We start from the raw sequence: 25,249 nt of genomic DNA, 5'->3' as shown, positions 1-25,249 counted from the left end.
TGTAACGGACAGCTGGCCTTGGGTTTGGAGGTGGTGCTGTACCAGAGGGCTATGGTCAGCGTTGTGGAGCCCAAAGGAAGGACTGATTAATTCCTCACTGATGGGAATGTGATTAAGAAGATGATTTTGGATGTTCCACAGAGAAGGCATGTTTAAACCTGGACTTGATGTTTGGAAAGGGTTTGGAAAAGAAGAAATATGAAATGGGAAGTATGAAAAGGGAACTTGAAGTAGAGAAAAAGGCTGAGCCAAAGCAGGATGGTGTGATTGGGCCTGGATAGTTTCCAATGAGTAAACACTTTCTGGAAGACTAGGTCTGGAGTGGATGGTTAGAGAACAGGTGGCAAGAACTGAGCCCCTTGTTCTGACTTATGTGTATTAGGACTCTAGAGTGTTCAGTCTCCAGATGGAGACTGTAGAGGAATCTGAGATAAGATTCCTAAGTAAAGGAATCTAAGGCCAGATCATGAAGGGTCTTAGGTGTCAAGCTAAGGAGGTTAATTTGATCATATGAACAGGCAGGAGGAATTGATTGAAAAAATCCCTAATATCTATTAATCAACTGATAGACAAACATAGAGATATATAAATATTACTGAGATATCAATATTTACATGCATAAAGCTATCTCTATATTTTATTGTCTTGTTATTTTTTTAAAAAATGAGTAGGGTGAGAGCAGGGTCTGCTTGCTCCTTATTCATCACCACAGCCACAGCACTTAGCATGGTAACACTGAAAGAACTTGATAAAACTTTGTACTGGAGTAGATGAATGAATAAACTATAATCACTATCATTTGATGTTTGCTGAATGAACCAATGAATTTACATCTTGAATGTAGAGGAAGCCAAGTAGTTTCACAAAGCAGGTGGCATTTAATCTTGGCATTGTAGATGGGTACAATTTAGCCTTGCAGAAGTGAGTGATTTCTGGCGGTGGGACCACATGTACAGAAAACAATATCACTGCCCAATGTACAGGAAAGGGTTGAAGAGCATAAATTCTGGAGTCAGAGTTCAAGTTCTAGCTCTGCCATTTAATAGCTGGGGCTCTACAGCATGTTTCTTAGCCCTCTGTGCCTCAGTTTCCTCATCTGTACAATGGGGACAATAAGAGTACTCACCTTATAGGATTATTGTATAGATGTAAAGCTCTTATCACAATAATACTATTTATGCACAGATATTGTATAGAAATACTGTATATAATAGTATTTACTGCTATTAACAGTATTATTGTTGGACTCTGAATGCCATCGGCAGACTGAACACTCTAGACTCCTATCACACATAAATCAGTTCTTTCTTCATATATCTGAACAGTCTATATGAGTCTCTTTGACACAAGTCTCTTTGGTACAGATGAAGACCAGAAAGCTTGGGGGTCACTTCTGAAGAGAAGAGTGAATGAGTAAACAAAGGTGGATGAGGCAAACAAAGAACATACCGAATGTCAGGATTCAGATTGGACTGCTGAATGATATTAATGAGCAGAAAGATCTGGAGAAACCATGTCAAAGCTTTCTGAGAGAGACTGGGAACAATACCAAAAGGAGCACCAAAAGGAGAGATGATAAAGAAGGGATGACAAGTCCCTGCAGGCCTGGACCAAGTGCAACACAGAACAAGCAACAAGACCAGAAGAAAGCAGTGGTTCTTGTTAAGTTTCTTCGCAAGGCTTTAAATCAGCAGTGGCTTCCTGGCAGGATGAGGCAGGGCTCCAACCATTACAGGTTACCCAGAAGCCACCAGAGAAAAATGGAGAAGGAAAGCCTTGAAGAATGAGCATCATCCCTGATGTGATGCAGTTGCCATAGAGACCACTCTAGACGGTAGCCAGGAAGGGCAGTGCCTGTCCTCAGAGCAGTTAACAAGCTATTAGACCAAACATGAAGGTGCCAGCAGGTGAGTAGAATGAAGCCGCTACATCACAGCTGTCTGTTTGCTAAGATCAGAGGAAGAAACAGCCATAAATCAGCCAGGTCACTGCAGCCATTGAGTCAAGTTCAGGGGAGCATGACAAGATTTCTAACCTGTGAGTCAAAGCTCCGGGACCACGTCCCAGAGGTAGATGCTCAGAAGAGTGATGGTCACGTTTTCCCAGACTGGCTTGGGGGTTCAAACAAGGTTAAAACAGAACAAAACTGCACCACTAGCAAACACACAGACAGTAACTAAGAATGTGGGAAATACGAGCTGAGGAGAGTGCAGGAAGGCAATAAATACAAGAAGATTTCACAACGTGGTCCCAACATTCAGACAAAACTGAAGACACAGCAGGGCTTTGTAGCATGCAGGATAAATGCTTCTAGAAACATTCACTGCTTAGTTTAAGATGTTGAACCCGGATTTGAAACTTTCTCAGAGCAAGTGCTTTGGTTCTACTGGACTGCCTCTTCAGGAAAATTGTCCAGAGAGGGTAAGTTCAACTACCTACTGAATCTCCACACTAAGCACTGAAGATAATCCTCCAGATGAGTCATTTATTGTATGGTTATGCCTGCTCTCTGAAGAGGTGCAAGGCCCCTTGGGTCCACTCTGCCATCTACAAGTATGTCTATTTGCACAGGTAGATGGTGACTTAACACCCAAGTTCCTTATGTCTGGTTCTGGACTACCTGGAGCCCTACCGCCTGCCTCTCCTCACACCTGAGCTATATTTAAAACATCACATCTTGCTGTCTTTGAACATGCTATTATAGCTCTTTTTCAGCTTAGTCAATTTCTACCTTGCTCTACGACTCAGCTCAAGGGCCATCTCATGCTTTCATTCATCAACTCATTCATTCTTTCAACAAGAACTAAATGCTTCCCAAGTACCTGATACCTTCTGGGAGTCCTTCCTCTGTGCTTCTGTACACCTGCACTTCCTGCTAACCAAACATACTGCTCTGGGCCAGGATTGTTTATTAATGTGTGTCTAGCTCATTAGATTTTAGATTCCTTGAGGGCAGATTGTGTCTTGCTCACAGACTAGCATAGTTTTTAGAATTAAGCACATGGCAGGTACCCAATAAATAACTATTAAAGGATGAATAAAAGAATAAATGAATGAACTGCATTTCAAATTCTATCCAGGTTGCCGTATTCTGAAGGGAATTCTCCAAGCCATCAAGTTGGCCTGGGATGAAATGTTCTCATGTGCATTTCTTAATAAAAAGAGCTCTGGGTCAAATGAAAAATTTAAAGTCAATATGAAATTGATCCTAATCAGCACTTTCTCCTCCGAACATACAGACAAAAGGACATTTCTGAAACATACATATTAGTGTTGCATTTTCTGCTCCACAGACTCAGCGATCGTTGTCACTGCTAAGTCCAGCTCTCATTAATTTATGGGGCATCCAGCATAATCAGCAACAGGCTTCTTGGCAGCATGAATCAGTGACCAGCCTAGAATTTGGGAGAGTCTGTAAGCTGGAAACAGAACAGTTTTCTTTCACGCTCTTTTTCGTTAGAAGTCACTGAGCACTATTTAAACCAAGGTCAAGACCTTGAGGCTGAATGTTCAAGGACCTGCCAAGATCATCAGCCAACCTGTCCTCTTCAGCTGTGCAGGGAAAGATGATATAGGCAACCATAATAATACATCTGGAGAGTACCTTCTTAGGAACTCCTGTCGCACCTTTACTCAGTTTAGTAGCCATATAAATAAAGACGTCCCCAGAAGGAGAAAAAAAAGCAGGCAGCAGAGGAGAAAAACAAAATTCTTACTTGAAGAAACATGATGCAATGAAAGAGCCAGATGTACCAGGTGTGACAATCTTGTGCACAGTACCTGGTACACATATGTATTCATCACTTAAGGTGATTGTTGTGATGATCTGTTGAGGCTGGCTTCAGACAGAACTGGGGAAATGATTCAGGACCTCATGTTGAAGCAGCAGGGTGTGAAGTCACAGCGTCTTGGGCTGCATTTCCTTTTTCCTGATTCTGTAGCATTGTGCAGTGTCACAGCCTGAGTGCTCTCTCACCCAGATACATGTGATAGTACCCTATAATCCTTTTGCCTTCTATTATTTTGCTTGGATATTTGTCTTAGAACATATAGTTTAGGATTTTTCACCTTTCTCCTAGTTGACATGCAGGCTGGACATAGAGTGGGCCTCGATTGCTTAGAAGCCAAACTCAACTCACCAAGAAAAGAAGACAGGAGAAACTTCTCAAGAGGAATATCTCCAAATTGCAGGTGAAGGTCACAGGGAAGAAATGCCTCTGGGCTAAAACTTCAGGTGGTGCTAGTAATGGTACTATGGGGATAGGGATAGGGATGGGAGATGAAGCATGGAGAGGATTATGAAAAGTTGCAGTGAGGAAGGGGCTTTATTCCAAAGGGCACCCCTTCGAGCTTGGTGGGAAGGGTCTAGGTGTGTGTGTGTATATGCGTGTGTAAATATGTATGTATAGATATATGTAGATACATGTTAAATACTTGAAAATATGATTACATTTAGTGTCACAGTGATACTATAAGGAAGGTATTATTTCTTTTACAAATGAGGTTCACAGTGGTAAAGACACATGCCCAAAGCCACAGAGTTGGTTATTAGAAGAGCCAGGACTTGAACCCATTGCCCCAGGTTTGAATTATTTAATCAGTTCAGTTGCCTAGTTTTGAAAGCCAACTAAAGATTTGTACCCTCTGTCCCAGCTAAGGGAATTATTGTGGGGCCCCTGAGTTTGCATAAGTCTTGACCATTATGATACACTCTGTTCTCCACCCTGCAGCTCCTTCTCTGGATCTGACACAATTCTAGGACATTCCCACACACACCCTTTAGCTGTTCCCACCTGAAGCACTTGGGATAATTCTCTTCATCCTGAGTCAGTCCTAGTCCAAAGTCATTCTTCATTCTGCTTCACTTTTTAAAAATCCTAATTGATTTATTTTTTATAGTTACAAAAGCTACGCATACTCATCATTGCATCAGATTTAGAAGAAAAAAATATAAAGAGAAAAATAAAAGCCCTTATCATACTGCTATGTAGAGAGGTTTCCTCTTAATATCTTAATGCACTGTCTTTAGTCTTTTCCGGTGTCTATAATTACACACCTAAACATGTTTGGAACAAAATTGGAATCCTGTTGTATATACAGTTCTGAAGCCTATCTTTATGTCCATATGTCAATAACAACATGAAAAATTCTTTAGAAATATATTTTATTTAATGATTGCATCATTTAAGTGTGAAGAACTTCAGTAAAATCTTCTTATTTTTGGAAATTTTGGTTGTTTGCCTTTTGTCAACATTACAAGTAATGTGGAAATACATTTTTTGTTCACAAATTTTTGTTATTTATATTTTTAGGATCAAATACCATAAGAGGAATTCTGGACTGAAGAGTTATGAAGTCACTTCAGACACTTCCAGATAATTTGTGTTAATTAAATTCTCAGCAGTTGAGTTCCATTCTGCACTGGAAGAGCACTTTTCCTGGAAAGGTTCCTCAAAATGGTAATAAAGGGTAATTCTTTTAGATGATCTTGCATTTGTTTGAATGGGAACTGAGTTTAATGAAACATGTTAGGAAAAGACTATGTTGGTTTCACTTTTTAAAATTAGTTTTGATGGACACAATAATTATATATATTTATGGGGTACAGAGTGATATTTTGATACATGCATACAATGTATAATGATCAAGTCAGGGTATTTAGTATATTTCTTACCTCAAAAATTTATTATTAATTTGTGTTGGGAGTGTTCAAAATCCTTTCTACTTGAAATTATGCAATAAAATATTATCAATAGCTACCCTACAGTGCTGTAGAACACTAGAACTTTTTTCCTTATCTAGCTGTAATTTAACCAAATTCAGTTAATTATATTCATTAACCAAATTCACTATTCCCTCCTCCCTCCATCCTTCCCTGCCTCTAGTAACCAAAGTTCTACTCCCTACTTCTATAAAATAAGCTTTTTTAGCCCCCACATACAAGTGAGAACATGTGATGTTTGTCTTCCTGTGCCTGGATTATTTCATTTAATATAATGTCCTCCAGGCTTATTCATTTTCCTGTGAATGACAGGATTTTGTTCTTTTTTATGGTGGAATATTATTCCATTTTGTATCTATATCTCATTTTTTTATCCATTCATCTGTTGATGAACACTTACGTTGATTCTGTCTTGGCTATAGTGAACAGTGCTACAATAAACATGGGAGTACAGACATCTCTTCATCTATGTCATTTTTGTCCTGGGCACATAGCTAAGTTACATTTACATTCCCCTAACAATTAAATTGGGCCATATAACTGAATTCTGGCCAACGGAATATGGGTGGAAAGGCTGTCTGCCATTTCCAGAAATGGTCCCTGAACATCTCCCAAGTATGATCTTCCTCTCTGTTTCCCCATCTTCAGAGACCTTAGAGGCCACATGTTGAAGATGATGGTGACACAGATAAGATGGGAAAATCTAGCTTTCTGAATGGTTGTATTAAGTATCATAATGAACTTTTTAAAATTATGTTGTTGGTTAAGGCAGCTAGCACTACTCATCCTAACGAATACAGTGAGTGTCTGATTTACTCAGTGGTCCCCAAACTAAGAAGCCTCAGATGGCACTTTGTGTATCTAGCCACTAATCTGCTGTTGGCCAGCATGCCCTTTCACAGAGGCCTGTGGGGATCTGTAGCTCCTAAAAATCAAGCCTAGTTTTCAGCACACAGTAGGGTTTATGTGGGTGTGGGCTTATGTATATTTATGGAATGAATGAAACCTTACAAGAGCCCAGTGACTCCACCTAGCTGACACCTAAGCAAGATTCACTGTGCCATTCAAAGAGGTCATCCATTGGCCTCTGTTCCCTGCTGCAGTTAAGAGCTTCATGCCCAGAACAAGCCCATTGCAACTATATAAGGCAGCTGTACACTGCTTCCCCATCACAGAAGCCCAAATGCAGGGAACAGCCCTTCCAAACAGAGGCTGTTGCGCAGAGGAAAGTGGAGTTTCCCAACACAGTCATTTCTCTTCTCCTGCTGACGCTAATTACAGTTTGCTAAATGTAAACTGGTGAAACATCTCGCCCACCCAACAGTTCCAGAAATGGGCCTGTTGTCTTCATAGTAACCTAGGAAGAGAAAGCTGTTCCTCCTTCTAAGTCTTTTGTCTGTTTTCCCCACCTAGTACATTTGGCAAACACAGAGAGGTATGCTCATAGAAGAGGTGAGTTTGGAACTGCAAATATTCCGAGCCCCAGGACCTCTCTTTTGGTTGCCTACTCTGCTACAAAACTGGAGGTCTAAAGTGGAGGTGTGCAGAAGACACCATCTGGCTGGTAGGGGGTCTAATTACATGTGTGTGCAGCCCTATGCGGCAGTCTGGGAATGCAATTATACAACTAATTATATTGAAACAACAAACTTGAGCTTCCATGAAGGGCCCCCACCCATAGAACCATCATGTTATCATTTTCATACACAGCCATTCTTTTCTTCTGTTCTAGCTTCACTTGTTGACTCTTCTCCCCCTACTAAAATCCTCCTCCTTTCAAGACACCATCAAGAGTCACCTCCTCAGTGAAGCCTTCCATGGTTTCATACCACCCATCCCTATCTGAATGAATGTATCTTTGTTCTCTGTTATCCCAGTATTTTGCCTGGGCTTCTGTCACACTGCTTTCAATGTCTACACCTCAGTTATCTAATCGAAAAACAAGAGTCATCAGACTCTAAAGTCCTTGCAAGCTTGAAAACTTTATATTTTTTTGCCAATTATAACTGAACAAAGCTGAAAAACTTATTATATATGGATACTTACAAAGCACCATATAACTCTTTCAGATATTTTAAAAGAATGGCATTTGCAAAAGACTTCAAATCAATGTATTAAATTGAAATCCAGTATCAAAACAGTCGTTAAAGTGCTCTTTTGAAATTTTATACATTTGATATCAATAAAATTTCAAAACATAAAAACCTCTTTGTTTTACTTGTTGAATTCTTAGGAATAATAACTAAATGGTTTTAAAGTGTTAGCAGAAAGATGGTGGCTTTGGAATAAGAAGAATGGAGTTGGAGCACAAGTTGCTTCTAGCTGAATGACCTGGGTATGATTTATCATGTCTTTGTACCTCAGTTTCCCTACCTGTAAAATGGCAGTAGTGCTGACTTTACTTCACTAAGCTGTTGAGTAGATTAAATTAGACTGTGCACATGAATGCACTTTATAAACAACAAAATACAGTGTTTGTATTAGTTATAGTAATCAAAAGTTCCAAGTGAGTCTCTCCCTACCCTAAGGAACACTACCACTACTGCTGGGTTAGACATCTCAGATTCCCAGAATCAGGCACAACAATATTCACTGTCTCTCTGTCTATAGAGTAATGATCTTTCAATAAAAATCTCCAGAGACTTTGATGCTAACAGTCATAATAACTTTAGCAACTCTTTAGTGGGCACCTACCTTCTGCTAAACATTTGCTAGGCATTTGCCACATAAACAGAAGGAAAGAATTAGCCAGGCATAGGGTCAAGTCCCAGATTTGCAAATAAATATTTATGTGATCTTGAGAGAATTCCTTCACTTTTGGAATCTTAGTGTTCCTTATCTATAAATCAGATATGCCAGTACCTATTATAAAGGATTGTTTAGAAAATTAAAATGTGGAAGCCCACTGAAAGCATGCAGATACAATGCATGACATAGCAGGCACTCAACAAATACTAGCCCCTTTCCCTTTGAGCACCAAGATTCTAGGATTCCACAGTATAAAGCATTCATATAAATAGACGTGTGGGGGATGATGGGTGGTTTCTAGCAGGGTGATGTCAGGGAAAGATTTAACCAGAATCTCCATTGCAATATCACATCAGGCCCCTGCATGCGTCTTTCACCCACTGTGCTCATCACCACAATATTTTACAGTGAACATTTAATTTGTTCTATAAAAGGAAAGATTATTCTCAATGATGCATGTGATAAATATTCTGGCTTTAAACCTTTTAGAAATATTAAAGGTTTTACAGCTCAGTGTTTGACAGGCTTGATTAATCCCTTCCCCACAGAAATATTCAGGAAGATAGCTGTGGTTGGGTTTTAAAGCTCCAAGAGCGTTCTTTGATAAAGGTAAAGAAAACGTAAAGAGCCTTTAAAAAGAGAGATTCCTGTGCCACACAGAACAGACAAAGAATAGGAAGATCCAGAATGCTGCACAGTGTGATAGGGAGTTGGAAGTCAGTGTGGGGGTGGGGTGAGGGGAAACAGTGCTTTAAAACCTCTCTCCTTTAGAGGAGTTTTTAAATGAAAGGCACACATCCAGCCTGTCCACAGGACATTAGTCTAAGAGTTTTCCTCTCTGCTGGATTCCAAAATGGACGATGTGGGAGGGGGCACAGGGCAGACCAACGACAGTACGAACTTCAGAGAGGAATGAAATGGAATGTACCATGGCCCCTTCTCAGAGTCCTAGACCATGGAACAGCCTCCTACGTGCTTGCTCAGTCACCAGAGCTATTTCTTGCACAGACCTCTTCAATTCCCCCACTGGATTTTGAGCTCCTCTAAAGAAAAGGAAGTATGTTTTGGCTAATTTTTCCCCTCAGCATCCAGCCTAGCTTTTGTACATAATAGGCGCCTCATAGGTGTTAAGCAGATAGAGTTGGCCTTTAATAAACCCTCTATGAAATTGTCTAATAACACAAGTAGTGAAAAAACTCCTACTTAAGAATGATGCTAACAAAATTACTAACAGATTCTACCTCCTTTCACACCATGAAACAAAAGGAAACAGAGACAAAACCATGGAGACTTACTAATAAAACCTCGCTCAGCAAACACCTATTGAGCGCTATTACTAACCTAGGTAAGCTGGACGTGGTTTCCAGCCTCATCGCCTGGTGAAAGAAACCTGTCAGCATTGTGGTAGCTACTCTAATGGAAGCATATTTGGGAAACCATGTAAGACAAAGGAAGGTACACCAAAACCCAGTTTTTTTGTCCATGGGAGATGTTAGAAAAAGCCTTGAGAATGAATGCCAGCCACTGAAGCCGAATGTTCAAGGACAATGCAAAGAGAGATTAAGGAAGGAGGTACACTGTATCATGCATACAGTTTTGATCTGTGAACTTCCATTGCAACTCCAAATAGAACACTTGCTCTGTTAATCAACCTCCCTCACAGAATCTCAGAGTGTCAGCCCACTCCGCTCTGAGGTTTTCTTTGATATCCAGGTCAATCTCTAATACCAACCCCTCTCCTATTTTTATGGAAGCATTTCCCAACAAGAACCACCAACATATGTGCCACAAGATATTATGGGGGCAAAGGTGTAATTCAATTACGTGACTTAATCAATTCAAATGGCTAATGTACAAGAATCTCAGGATGTCATCCAGCTTTCAACTGAGGGCGAATAATTGTTCCATAATTTCTTAATTCTCCCACAAGACAGTTTAAATTAAAGGATGTCAATGTGCAAAGCCAGACAGCATTGTATTCTTAAATTGGGCCTGAAATAGCCACACGATGAAGGGTAATAAGGCAGAGAGCACAGCCCAGAGTGCCTGGTGCTGTGCAAAATTGTTTAATACGGTCAGACCCTTTAATCTTCATATCTATTGATGCAGAAAGCAGCATATTTCTGTCACTTATGATAAGAAACATTACTTTTTAAATTCCTTGGTGAGGCCTGCAGATCTTAGGCAGCCAAGATAGCAGGACTCTCTATTTCTGTTTCTGTGAACATTTCTTTTTTCCCTTAAATTGGTTTTATTCTAATCCATTTAGTCTCCAATCTAAGTCAGAGACAAGTAACCCTGAATGGAACCACACAGGAGGGGGACAAAGGCACGCACCTTTCAGTTCTCAGATTCTGCTGGCTACCACCTCATTGAATAAGTCAGTGATTAAACAAATAATGAACCTTGGAGTATTCACTACAGGAGAGGCAGTTCCAGAAAGGAAGAGTATTGGAGCCACTTTTGAAAGAAACAAAATCACGCTCAAAAGTGGAGGAGATGGTATTGGGAGGGGATGATTGGAACTGTTTTCATGAAGTAGCCAAGCATTTTACTCACCAGTGTCCTAGAAAACAGTTCAGTCAATGTGTCCAGGCTGGGTGGGGGCAATCCTGGGGAAAGGAGGGGCCCAGGGTCTGGATTGAAGAAGCTGGATGATGTCTTCCCAAGACTGCCAGGGCCACAAGTCAGGAATCGTCATGGAGAGAAGCCAAGGAAATAGCTGCAATGAAAAAGTGATGTCAATTTTGAAGGCAAACCAAAGGAGAAAGAGGATAAAGTACAATGGTCATCACAATGGGGTTTGAAGTGAATGGTTCAGGATGAAGCGTATGATTTGAAAGTGTGCATGGTACATGTAGGGTAGGTAGTCATGGGGCACAGAGAGCCATAGGACGTGTGCTGGGCTAAACAAAAGGGAACTTGTCAGGGTCTCTGAGCCTAGCACTGTGCTAGGTTATGGGAAGGACATGAATAAAAGCAAACATGCTCATTCATCTTTATTTTAAAATGTTGGACTAGGTTATACGTACACAGTCTAAAATTCAAAAGGTATAAATTGTATATTTTACCCCTCTATCTCTTGTTTCCTCTCTAGCTGTGTGATCTTTGCACATGCAGGCTCCCTTTCCCCTTCCACCATGAGGGGAAGCAGTCAGAGTCCCTCCTCAGAAGCAGATGTTGGCACCATGCCTTCTGTATAGCCTGCAGAACTGTGAGTCAAATAAACCTCTTCTCTTTATAAATTACCCAGTCTCAGACATGCCTTTATAGAAACACAAACAGATCAAGGACAGAGCTAATCACAGATCTTCATCTCAATAGATGTTAGATTATAAGCCACAATGATGCTAATATTAAATGAATTATCATAGCATTTTAAGCATAGTTTTTAGTTTTTATATGTACTAATCCACTTATTCATAACAGCAAACCAATAATGTAGGTACTATTATAACTGTCATTAAACAGATAAAGAAATAGGAGCATAGAGAATGTAGAAAAGTTGCTTATGACCACAGCTATGAAGGGCAGAGCCAGGAATCTAGCCCTGGCACCCTGCCGTCCTTCAAAGTTCATACTCTTAACTGTTAGGTCTCATTTCAGGCAATGGCTTATTATTGATGGTATATGTTATAACAGATACACACAAATAGGAAACCTGAGGGGTATATGTGTGTACAGGAAATCAAACAGAGAGACCAGTTCTTTCTATTTTAATGAAAGCAGACACAGGCTATTAACTGGGGAAATGTTGGGCTATAGTGATTGATAAGCAGAACCCTAAGAAGGAAACATTAACAAAATATGTTCTTACTTTTTTTCTACCCCTTTCACTAGAAAAATTATTCTATAAATATTGATGATGTGTTAGAAAGATCAGAGCTGCAAAATGAAAGTATGGTGTGGTCAAAAGCACATGGCACTTTAACACAGGTCTGAGTTCAAGTCCAAGTTTAACTACTATTGCTGGATGACCTGAGAAATATTACATCAATTATCTGAGCCTCATTTTCTTCAAAAGGAAAAAATGAGTCTATAATCCCAGGAAAATGTTATGATGACTAAAACCAAAATATAAACAGTACCAATCACTCAACAAATATAATTAATTATAAGCAATTTCTACCCTCCTATTTAATCTTAGTCTTTCTGCTTCTCTTTAAAGACCTCTGCTTTAATCAAATTAGTTTATTTACTGTTCTTAAACATAATGGAATTTTCCAGTCAGCTTTCATCTCTGCATTCTGCTTTCTCTTGCTGAAATAATCGATTAAGGAGTCCAGGTCTACATCAAATGCCACCAACTCCAAATTTCTCAGTGGTATCATCTCAGCTCACTGCAACCTCCACCTCCCGGGTTCAAGCAATTCTCCTGCCTCAGCCTCTGGAGTACCTGGGATTACAGGTGCATGCCACCACGCCCAGCTAATTTTTGTGCTTTTAGTAGAGACTGGGTTTCGCCATGTTGGCCAGGCTGATCTCAAACTCCTGACCTTGTGATCCACCTGCCTCAGCCTCCCAAAGTGCTGGGGTTACAAGCATGAGCCACTGCACCTGGCATATTCTACTACCCTTAACACATTAATCATCATAACCCCAGCAGTTAACAAATTATTTGCCATGTACCAGGCACTGTTCTAAGCCCTTCGTATACTTCATATCTCATTTAACATTTCATATCTCATTTAACACTCTCTGTAAGTCATAGCTGCTGCTGTTATCCCCTCTTAGACACTGTCATGAATGGCAGCCACTATTTGCATGTCTTCTCTGCACAGCTGGAGTAAGGGATCTAAAGAGTAAAGATGCCATATTACACTGAAATATTAGTGTAATATTTAAACTTGTAGACTTTGGCCTTAAAGAACCTGAGTTCTAGTCTTTTTCCTGATCCTACCAGCTGTGTGACATTTGGCAAGTTACTGAATCTCTCCAGGCATGTATTTTAATTTGTAAAAAGGAGTGCTGATAATACCTACTTCAAAGTGTCAGAGTGAGGCTTGAGTTTGCAGATGTCAGAATTTGAAACAGTGGTTGACAAATGGTAAGTTTAGAAAATGTCAGCTTTTATTACTTAAAAACATACAGAAGATTTTCAATAGGTGTTCATCACTACTTTGTTTTCTTTTTTTTTTTTAATCACTACCTTGCATATGCTGTTCCCTCTGCCTTTACTGCCTCCTCCCACCCTCACAAATCATTCTACTGACAACTTGAAGAACTCAAGATCTGGGACTTCAAGATCAGCTCCAGTATCTGCAAAGCCTTCTTTGGTAGTCTTCTTTCCAGGAAAAGCTTCTTCCATTGCACCCTCTATTACCCTTTATACCCAGATTTTTTGTACCACTCATCTCATTGAGCCTATGCTGCAATTCCTTATGGCAATTCCTGCTCAGAACTGTGGGCTCCCTGAACATGGGGACTATGTCTTAATCCCTAATACTCAGCACACTACTGAAATAAGCCAGGTACTCACTAAGTGTCTATTAAATGAATAAACTGATGAATTAAACATAAATACCCAAATGATAACAGAATTCACCAATTCTTAACTCACTACTGTATAATTTACTGAAAAGTCCTTCAATATGCCAGTCAACGCATAGAAAAGACACTGTGCTAAAACTAAATGTTTTATAAAAATAGACAGGAGAGTTCTGTAAGGAAGTAGTTGCATTTCTATCAGTCACATATTCACTTACCATACTGGCAAGCTATTGAAGCTTTAGTGATCGACATTGCAAAATGATAGAATCACCAGTAATCTATAAACTCAAGACATTAACAGACTCTGTTTGCTGCTCAGATACAAGCAGAGCATTATGGAGAGAAGATAATAATTAACTCATAAGAAGAGGGGCAAGTAAACATTCTATTAAAAGGAGAAAAATCCCAAATGAATATAATCTCCTTCCATTACATTATAAGCATTAAAATTAATGGTGTTGGTTTTTCTGTGGTTTGGATAGTCATTGTATTTAACAAGCTGAAGTTAACTTCATAGGAAAAAAAATAAATTAAATGTGCGGGTGTCTCAGGAAACTTCATTTTCTGAGTGAATAGCCAAGTTGATGCACATCACCAGAATGTCTGACAATCAGTTTTCCATACTGGTGTGTTCTAAATAGGAAAAGAAACCAACTCTTCATTTAAATTATATTGCAAATCACTTCTTGCCTGCTGAATGGCATTCAGCTGCAGTAGGTGGCTTTCACCGTAGGGCCCCGACCACGACATTGGATGATTAATGCTAATTTGAAATGTTTTCTTTGAGGGGGGGATGGGCACATTATCTTGGTTCATATGAGGCTGAGGAAATTTTATGGTGGGTGACTGACTCAAAGGCCAACAGCATATTTGCCATCAGATAAAAATGCACATTCACAAACATACCGAGACAAGTCAATTATTCCCCGATTCACCATTCCCTGGGTCCCTTTGTGTAAAGAAACCTATTTATACTCCCCATCAGATGGATATACAGAATCATAGTAAACAAGCCCTCGATTCCACTATTCTATATTGTATTTCCCAGGGCACCTACCATTGTGGAAGTCATTAGTTTTGGTCTTTTTGTTCCCGATTTATCAAAACAGACATTTTGCTAGTGACTTCAGTTTTACTGCTAGACACCAAACGGTTAGAAGACACAATTTTTGGCCAATTGAAAAATGAAACAAAATGTACTTTACAATCTTTTGGTGAGGATGACTAAGAATTTGTTCTTCTCTACCTTGATGACTAATTGATAGATAAATATAAAATCAGTGCTCAAAAGCTTATTATTCTTTCCCCCTTTCTTACTTTAATTGTTCAAAGAAACAAGCCTGTCCTGGTGTTTTATCACCAATAGAATAGACTTAAATCAGATAGTGTACAAATGAGAATATTAATCTGCATCAACATCTGAAAAAAATATGTAAATTAAATCAATATGTGAATATTTTACTTGTCAAATTAGTAATACTCATTAAAACATAAATAATATTTAGTGTGGGCAAGGGTTCTGGGGACAGATTCTCCTACCCTCCTCTGTGGGCAGCCCTGTTCCTAGGTGGGTAGCCTTGTTCCTAGGTGCCCATTCACAGGGAGCATGCTCATTGCACACTGGTGTCATCGATGGTAAGGAGTGTGTGATGGAGAGCTGGCGGTGCCTGAGCTCAGAATGTCTGGCATGGAATCCTGCCACTAGCACATTTTACTGTATTATCCTGGGTGAGTTTCCTTCCTTTCACGAGCTTGTGTTTCCTACTTTTCTGGGTTGTGATGAGTATTTGAGCATAACCTGCAGCATAGTGCCTGTCATAAAGTAGGCACTCTATAATCAAGAGCTATTACTGCAGTGTCCTTAAAATGAAACCTGTTTCTTCACTTTCACTGTTTTCCTACTATGCTGGACATGATCATCAGTGAGTACTTGAGATATTGCTTATCAGTATATCTAACAGGCTATTTATATATGCATAAATATCCAGTGTGCCATAGGACCATATTTTCTGTTATGTATGTATAAGTCAGTGTGTTTCAATAGCTGAAAGCTAATTTCCACACAGGTCTTGACCTTTAAAATTATTGAATATGCTGTTCAAGTGACAGGATTCTTTCTATACCTGACACTGATTTGCAAAACTAGATATCTAGAAGGCTAAAACATATTTTTTATGAACAAGACAACAGGGTAACAAGCCTGGGAATATGTCACTAAGCCTGACTACAGCAAAGTCTTGGTGGCTATCAAGGGACCAGCCTTCTGCCCTGCATGCTCCCAGAACAGCTCAGGATCTTTATGCAGGGAAGCTAAGGACAGGCCTCTAAGAAGAACCCAAAGGCCCAGTGAGTATGAAGCACTCTTCACATAGATTTGGTTCTTAGACTGGCTGCATATTGGAGTTCCCTGGGGAACTTTATACATTAATGAAGTGCTGGCTCCACCCCAACCTAGTGAATCACAGTCTATGTGGGTGAGCTTGCACACAGGAAATTTTCTACAAGCTCCTCAGATTCGCAGATGGTACAGCAAATTGAGGGGGGCGGGAAGAAATCACTAGAGTAGAGGAAGGTTCTGACTGGCTGATGATCATTCAAAGTGGTGGGCTTTCTTCTCATAAGAAGGCTGAAAAGTGAAGAAGAAATAAGAGGAAACACAGAATACAAGAAAGAAGAGATAGAAAGCAGGAAGAGTGGCATGGAGCCTATGGGCGAGTAGGAGGAGCAAGTGGTGATTAAGACCGGGGTGAGGGGTGCTTCCTACGGACTCTGGAGGGTCTTAGAGGTATGAGTGAAAAAATGAAAAAAATGTGCTGGAGTTAGGGGACTGGAGGCATAGTAGATCTGTAGTCTGGAAACGACAGGTTGGACAACAGCCACACACATACACACCATCTCTCCAGTCTTTGAGGGGATAATACAGGGGAGAAAATACAGAAATCATGTAAGTTAGCAAACGACATTTAGAGCATAAGCCAAAATCAAATGGTGTATTTTTTGTTCTAGATATTCCAGAGGCAACTCAATCAATTGTCAGTGTACTGTGTACTTTTCACTGGAATTCTCTGTGCCTGGCACTCAGAATACAGTGAGGAGCCAGGCAGCCCTAGTCCCTGCCCTCAGGAAGCATACAGTCTATCAAGAAAGGCCAGCAAGAGACAAACAAACATATAAGGAAATAAAATAATTAAGATCAGGAAATGCTGTAACAAGGAAATAAACAGCATGCTAAAATAAAGAATAATGGGGTGGCAGGGGTGTCATAGCAAGTAGCTAGTCAGACATAAACAGGGCAGGAAAGGCTCCCACCACCACCAGGAATGTCAGATCACCATCAGGTGATGGTTAGGAGGTTGTTAACCGTCTCTCTAAAATAATAATTGGTTGCAGCCAGTACCAAGGAAAGGCAGGCTCTCTATAGATAGGAAAAATCTGAAACTGGTGATCAGTACCTTCCTGATAAGATCTCAGGAGTTGGGTAAGAGGGCTGACACCTGAGCACTAACAGGCAAAATGGCAGCGTTTTAACTTGTATACGGCCTCCTAGGGGCATCCTGCAGGGGAGGGAAGAACACCTCAATTGAGCATGCATACAACTCAGTAAACACACTGTGCATGCTCTCCCAAGCACTAGCAGGCCACTGCGCTTGTGGACAGCCAACCCTGAGGGAAGAATTAGGGGAGAAGGGACACCTGACCCTGGAAGTATGCCAACGTGTAAGACCCCAGGTCAAAAGGTCAGAGCCTGCACATTTTCTTCACGTTGCCCACTTGGGCCTCTTCCAAGTGGACATTCCTTCCTTTTGTTCCTGCTCTAAAGCTTTTTAGTAAACATTCACTCCTGCTCTACAGTTTGCCTCTGTCTCTCCTTCTGCTCTCTGTCACTCAGTCAAATTCTTTCTTCTAAGGACGCAAGAATTGAGATGGCTGCAGACCTGCATGGATTTGCCACCGCTGACAGGGGGAGATATGGTATGTGCTCATTTTAGGTAGGGAGGTTGGGGGAGGCCTCTTTAAGGAAATGACATCTTAAATTGATCCCACAAAGATGAGAAAATGCCAACCTCCTGAATCACCAGGAGAGAATATTGCAGAAGGATTCACAAAGGTAAACACCCTGGTCTTAGAAGGAGCTTGGCACGCTTTAGAAACCTAAAGGAAGCTGACGTGCCTGACACATGGTGTGAGGTGAGCCTTGTACTTCACAGGGAACAGTCTGGATTGGATTCTTAGTGCAATGGGAAAAAAAACCTAGAAGGGTTTAAGCAGAAGTATCTTAACTGATTTGCATTTGAAAAGATCACTCTGGCTGCCCTGTGGAGAAAGGTTTGTAAGGGGCAACAGCAAAAGGGAAAGGATCAGTCAGGAGTTAATTTTGCCCTGTGCCGTGAAACATGAAACACCCAAGGGTTTGTAGGGGGTGGGAGACGGAAGGTTTATCAGCTGCACCAATTAAAACTTTACAGCCCATTCAAATAATCCACTCACATCACACAATTTAAAGACAACATACATAAATTGGTCTGAGCAAATTGTAGCAAATTGCTACAATGTAGACGTACAGCTCCTCATGAAAGTTTGTAAAAGGCTTGCAGTGCTCACACCTGTATGGCTGTATATAATCCTGAAAAGGGAAGATTAAAATGCACGGTAGCCCTTTGAAAGCTGAAAAAAAAGTAGATAGTGAAGGACTGGTGTTCTTTCTTAAAAAATAAGTCCTTTTCAAGTTATAAATGATACTCAAGTCTAATGGGTAACTATGGGTAACAATGGCCAACACTTACCTAGTGCCTGTGTGCCAAACCCTGTTGTCCAAGGCTGTGATGCATATTTACTAATTTAATCCCCAGGACAAACCTATGGGGGTAAATACTATGATTTCATTATCCCAATATGATAGATGAAAAAGCTGAGAGGCTAAGTAATCTGCCCAAGGTCACACAGCTAATTAATGTTGGAATTAAGGCTTGAAACCAGGCAGTCTGGCTACAGACTTGTGGCCTTAACCATTATATTATTGCCTCTAGATATTCCAGAAACAACTAAATCAACCATTAGAGTATTGTACACTTTTCACTGGGATCTCTGTGTCAGGCACTCAGGATACAGTGAGGACCCAGACAGCCCTGGTCCCTGCCCTCAGGAAGCATACAGTGTAGCAAGAAAGGTTGACATATTCATAAAATAAGAAGTAACTACTCATTGAGAGGTAGATACCCACATTTTAAACTATTTTTGTATTCCTAGAATAATTCCTGGCACAGTAATCTAGTTTGGACAATGAGCTAATACTAAATACAGAGTTTCACTGCCTGCCATTATGGAGTGAAGAATAGAATCAAAGTCAGAGAAAGGTACTGAGTTCCAAGATAATATCCTCATAACAATGGTGAATGCAAACACAAATATGCATACTGCTGTTTTTAAAAATCTCCTGCAGAATTTCAACAAAATGGTATATAACTTTACAGCCTATGAAAGAACTATCAAAACCCAGTTTTCCTAAAATAAAAGAGATACTATTACAGAGGAAAGCATGCATGTGGCTATACCAACTACTGACCCCAAAACCTGGTGAATATGTGAATCAACCAAGAACCAGGCTAGCAGAAGGGATGAGGCTTGATTTACTTTGGTATTGACAGAGCCAAGGAAAGTGCTTGGCTTATAATATATGGGCTAAAACTGGCTGAGTGGGATGGGCACTTGCCTTGATGTCCCTGTTTTACAACCTATTAGCTGTGTGACCCTAGGTATGTCACACAACCCTTCTGGGTCTCAGTTTCTTCATGTCAACCAAGGATGATATTATCTACCCAGTATCACTATCATGTATGAAGGGAAAGTCCTAGATCAGTGCTTAGCCTAGGGCATATACTCACTAAGTGGTACCACTACTCTTATTGTTATTATTGTTATTATTATTATTACTGCTACTATTACTATTATATGCTCGTCAACTTGACAATGAACATTAAGGCCAAACAAATTAGGAAAAAAAAAAAAAAAGCTTGAATGTGAAAGCATGATTGTAGTCAGCTCTTTCATATGAATATTTTATAGGAAATATGTTCTTTGCCAGTTAACAAAAAACACTGGACCAAAATAGCTTGATAGAGAAATCTGAGAAAGACTTCAGTGGAGTGGTAAGGGAATAGTCTCTGACCAAACCCCGGCTTCACCACCTATTAGCTGTGTGATCCTGGGCAAGTTACTTAACATCTCTGGGCTTAAGGTCTCTTATATATAAGCTCTCCCATCTTTATGATGTGAGCATTAACAGTAACCTTCCTCATGGAATTGTCGAGTATTAAATGAGATAGCATACATAAAGTATTTAGAAATAGGCCCCTGAGCACTTAATAAGTGTCAGCCATTGTGATTATTGATTTATTGCTTCCACTGTGCGTGTGTTTAAAGCAAAATCAGAAAACTAGTGAAAACATGAAGCACTGGATTCATAGTTTGTGTCTGCTTGTGGCAAAAAATAAGACCTACTCCAAAGAAAAGAGAGATGTCAACACTCTCATTATTATAGCTTTGGGGCAGTTCAGACACTATCTGGCCATCGTAATAGCTACAGGCTGGCCGTTTAATGACTTACAAAAACAACAAGAAAAAGAAACCATGGTTTGATCCCTAAAAGTTACAGAAAATGAAAGTGAAGGTCTGCATGTGTAAAAAAGTATTGTTCTATTCCTTAAGGCAATTAGCGTAATCAGGATGGATAGAGCAGAGCACACTGGCAGATCCAGGAACTCCTTTCTATGTTCTATCAAAGGATAATATATATTTTCACCTTCAGAAAGGTTAGGTAATTATAAATGTATTCTCCTTACTCATAATATTTTAAGCAAGTAATTGTTGCCCATGGGAAAATGTTTAATTATTTCTGATGAACAGTTGTGGCACAGGAACAAGAGAACAAGACAGGCAGAGTGTGGAAACCATAGCCCGATTCTTAATTGTGTGGGAACCTTGTCTTCTCATTGTGGAAAAAAAAATCCCATATTGATTTTTCTCTCAATTGATTTCACAAAAATTTTCAGTTTAGCAACACTGAGTCTTTCCAATTAGCACATCTTCTCAATTCCCTTGGTTAGAGGCTGCTTCATGCCTTCATAATGGAGACCTCATACATGCTAAGGTTGGGCTGCCCAGCTCATACCTTTTCCCTAATACAACAGCCTTAAAATTGTATCACTCCCATCGCCCGAGGCCAATATTTTTGAAGGGATAGGAAAATGGCAAGGAAATGCAGCTTGGGATGACACAAAGATGGATGGAAGAGTAGGCATTTCTCACTCCTTGTAGGGAATGCAGGAACATTAGAGGAGGAGGAGCTTTGGACACCTTGTAGTCACAATGCAACCACTTCATGTTACAGATGGGAAAGCTTAGACCCAGCTGGGGAAGTGGCTTGCCAGCAGCTACACAGCAAAACCGGGATTTAAACTGAGATAATGTGAATCCAGTTTATCTGGGAAGGGAAAGCGAAGCATGTTGAACTGAAAAGAGCAGATGTTTCGGTCCCCATGAAGTTGACATGACAATCTGAGAGCGGGTCCTGCAGGAAGGAATGGGTTCCAGGGAAACTGGTAGAAGAAAGGGGCTGAAGAAGTAACTGGCAGCAGATGACAGGCAAACCCCAGTAGTCTCTCCCCTGCAGCTGGTCCCTACTGCCCCTCTACTCAGGGTGACACAGCGAGGCTCAGAGTACCTTTGGACTCTAACAAACCTGCCTTTTCCTAACAATGCAATGAAGTAGGTATCACTATCCCATTTTATGTATTTAGGTAACTGAGACTCAGACAAGTTAAGGGGTTTCCCCCAGACAGAGGGTGACTGGGACTTTGACCTACCTCATTTCTGAGTCTACTACTACCAATGGCTGGGATTTTTCCATATTTCTTTACATTTGCAAAGTGATTTTATCTCTAAAATTAGTTGTGTCTATCTTAAATTTTTAATTCACTTTACTCGAGAAAACTGTTTGTAGACATGCATCATGCTAGTCAACTTTTTTAGTTGACATTTTTATTGAGGTAAATACAGATCCACATGAAGTTGTAGGAAATAATAGTGCAGTCCCATGTACACAGCAGGCAACTTTTTGATGAAGATTTTATACCAAACATGGAAGACTTTGGACCAAGGGAACTTAATACAAAAAATGTCAGGGAGCAAATATAGTGGTTAAGTCCACAGTCACCAAAGCTCTGTTGCCTGGGTTCCAACTCCAGCACATCGCTTCTCAGCTTATGATCCCTGGTGAATTACTTGACCTCTCTGCCCCCACTTGGTTTAAAAAAGGATAATCATAGTCACTAGGCTAATAGGATTGTGGTGGGATTAAATGAATTAAGACTCATAAAGTGCTAGGACATATAACCAGCGGATCTTTGATATCTCTGGCATGTATCTACATTGTGTGTGTGTGTGTGCGCGCGCGCGCACACACACACACACATGTACTAAATCAGAAACAAATTCAATCTTTTCCTCCATATTCCTTGCCATGTAGGGGTAAGGTAGGGGTAATGATGCGATGTGGGTAGGGATTGGTTTGTTCCAGAGACTGAGAATAAGAATGCAGCTTTTTTTTTTTTTAACCTGAAGAACATTTACTTTATAATTTTAGTTCATCTGTATCATCGATAAATGTGTTTTTTCATATGTAGAAAATTCAACTTTTTCAAAACCAGATTCTCCTGCTTATGGGAGATATTCAAAAACACCAGCAGTTTCTTGCAAACGTGTGAGTTTTCTTTCTTTTTTTCTTTTGTGAAGTTTGAATAGAGAGCAGATGATTTAAAAAAATTTCCTTGTGAAATAGAAGCTGTCTCATAATTTCATCTATGTGTGAAGCTTACAGTTCTAAACCAACAGGGATGGTAAGTGCTTTAGATCCTGGAGGCAAAATGAAAAGTGTGTGATCTGATACCATTGTTAGATGTGGAAGCCCTCAGAAAATTCTCTCATTATGTCCTATTCAGGTACTCTGTCTCTAAAACCACAAAGAATGATTATACCCATTTTATACACTAGTAAATAATTAGGGCACACAGAAGTTTAACAGAATAAAGGTCAAAGCAGTTGAAGATATCTTAGGTATCACTGGATTCAACTTGTTCCACCCCAACTCCTACGCCCTACCCTGAGACCACAAACATGCACGGACCATCACCTCCGCCAACACTCACGGAGAAAGTCAGACTCCGTCAAACAACAAGGATTCCTTGTTTGCCACAAAGCTACCCAAGGAGTGAATGGTAGACACACATACACACACAGACACACACACAAAGTACTTTAGAAGCCTCGTGATACTTTCATTCACCTTTCTTTTAACCTTGCACAATGCATAGCATTTATGTCAAGATCCAGCTCCCGCATTAGACTAGAGGTACGTTTACCTCGGAATGCTCCAGGCCCAGCACTGAACTTATCTCTCAGCGGCTGCTCAGGAAATTCATGCTCAATGGAATTGAACACAAACCTCTTGTCTCCCTGCCAGAAGTCCTGTTTATCTTTTTCTTTTTCTTTCTTTTTTATTTTTTAGAGACAGGGTCTCACTTTGTCACTCAGGCTGGAATGCAGTGGGTGATCACAGTTAACTGTAGCCTCTGACTTCTAGGCTCAAGCAGTCCTCCCACTTCGGCCTCCCAAAGAGTTGAGATTCCAGGTATGAGAGCCAGGGTGCCAAGGCCAAAAGTCCTATTTTTCAGGAGTAGTTTTATAAAAGGGGATGTTTTATAAAAAGGGACTAGGATTGAGGGTGAACACCACAAGTACTATTGGGGACAGTCTCACAGCATTGTTATTAGCGGAAAATTGCAGGCACTGGGATAGTGGAATGGACAGTCTCTCATGGAGAGAGGTGTTCTTGGGGGTGAGCAAGACTGCGCACACTGTGGGCTACTGGGTTGATCCAGGAGAGAGACCCTGTCCCCTGCTGACTTCTTTATTTGGGAGAAAGCAAGAATTACCTGACCACTTTGGGGAAATGAGCTTCGTTATTAGAGAGTCAGCCTAATGAGAATGAGGAATACCCTGGTCTAGGATGCCAGCCAGTCCGCAGGGAGTTTGCATGGCAGAGGCCTTGCAGCCCTGATGGCTGACTAGCTCAAGGTTAGGCTACCTGAGCAAGCAAGAGTATAGGGGTCATTCTAAGGACACACTGGCTTCTCTTTCCTCAACTGGGGAAATATAAGTCAGTCCATCCTTCACAAGTTTTTAGACCTTTGTCCATGTGGCCAACCAGGGTCAGCATTTATGTCTTTGACCCCACTATGTAGGGGAGCATAGTAGTATTTCTGTTTATGATGGGTCCCCTTGATGATCATTACTTCCTTCAGGCCGTCTCTGCCTTTCCAGCTCTGCCTGTTTCATGCTTCTAATAGCAGCCAGTACATCTCTATCCATTTGTAATTACTTGGTGAATGTTCTTTCTTGCTAGATTACTGATTCTATGAGGGCAGGGACTATATTTTCCAGTTCACTGCCATATTCCTCAAACATACTACAGAGCCTGGAACAGAGTAGGTGCTTCATAAATACTCCTTGGATAAGTTTTTCTGGAAGAAAAATAACGTATGGTGCAAGAACACTTATGGAGTATTTTTACATATGTTAACTATGTCATTTAGTTCTCATGCTAGCCACATAAAGGAAAAATTATTCTAATTTTTACCAAAGAGGAAAACAAAGGTTTAAAGAAGGTAAGCTGTTCAGTAGCAAGGCTGAGAGGTGGAGCAAGTCTGTCTAGCTCTCCTACTATGCTATTAAATGACCTTCCTTCTTGCTTTTTACATTCTCTTTATATTGGCCTAACCCCTAAAGATAAACTTAGAATCATGAGCACCTTCCATCCCCCACACCTGCTGCGGGTTCCCAATTAATAACTGCAGAAAGCATTTGCTATTGTTCTGAGGAGCTGGGAAATCAATGTGTTCATTAGCAAGCTCCCACTCCCTGCAATCAGTTAGGAAGACGAGGTGCTGGGGCCTGTTCTCTGTATTTCTCTTCAACCATCTGTGACTAAAAATGTTGTTTGAAATTTACTCTTCTCCAACTCTCACAATTATAATTTCATCTCATCTCTACTTCACCCCCTACACTAATAACACCCCCTCTCACCTCCAAATAAATACCTCAGGACCCCAACCCATCCTGATGACCTGCTGCTGGCCTTTCTTTTCCCAGAACCTCCCTGGCCAGCAGAAAAGGGGCCTAGATACCAGAGGTGGCTTTAAGTCTGATTTTGTGTTTAAAAGGAAAGCAGACTTT

General features: G+C 40.4%; 1 protein-coding gene across 2 annotated transcripts in view; it reads right to left on the bottom strand.

The window, feature by feature from the left end:
• Positions 1-25,249, bottom strand: part of DAB1 (DAB adaptor protein 1) — a 1,267,144-nt gene that overhangs the window by 889,594 nt on the left and 352,301 nt on the right. For both annotated transcript variants that reach the window (XM_030913327.1, XM_010365734.2), the window contains one exon: positions 11,030-11,192. The gene's annotated coding sequence lies outside the window, so the exon portion shown is untranslated. The remainder of the gene's footprint in view (positions 1-11,029; positions 11,193-25,249) is intronic.

Source organism: Rhinopithecus roxellana, chromosome 12 (genome assembly GCF_007565055.1).
Source record: "Rhinopithecus roxellana isolate Shanxi Qingling chromosome 12, ASM756505v1, whole genome shotgun sequence".
Lineage (NCBI taxonomy): Eukaryota > Metazoa > Chordata > Mammalia > Primates > Cercopithecidae > Rhinopithecus > Rhinopithecus roxellana.
Note: the sequence above shows the minus strand (reverse complement) of the source record. Positions and strands in the feature narration are given on the sequence as shown.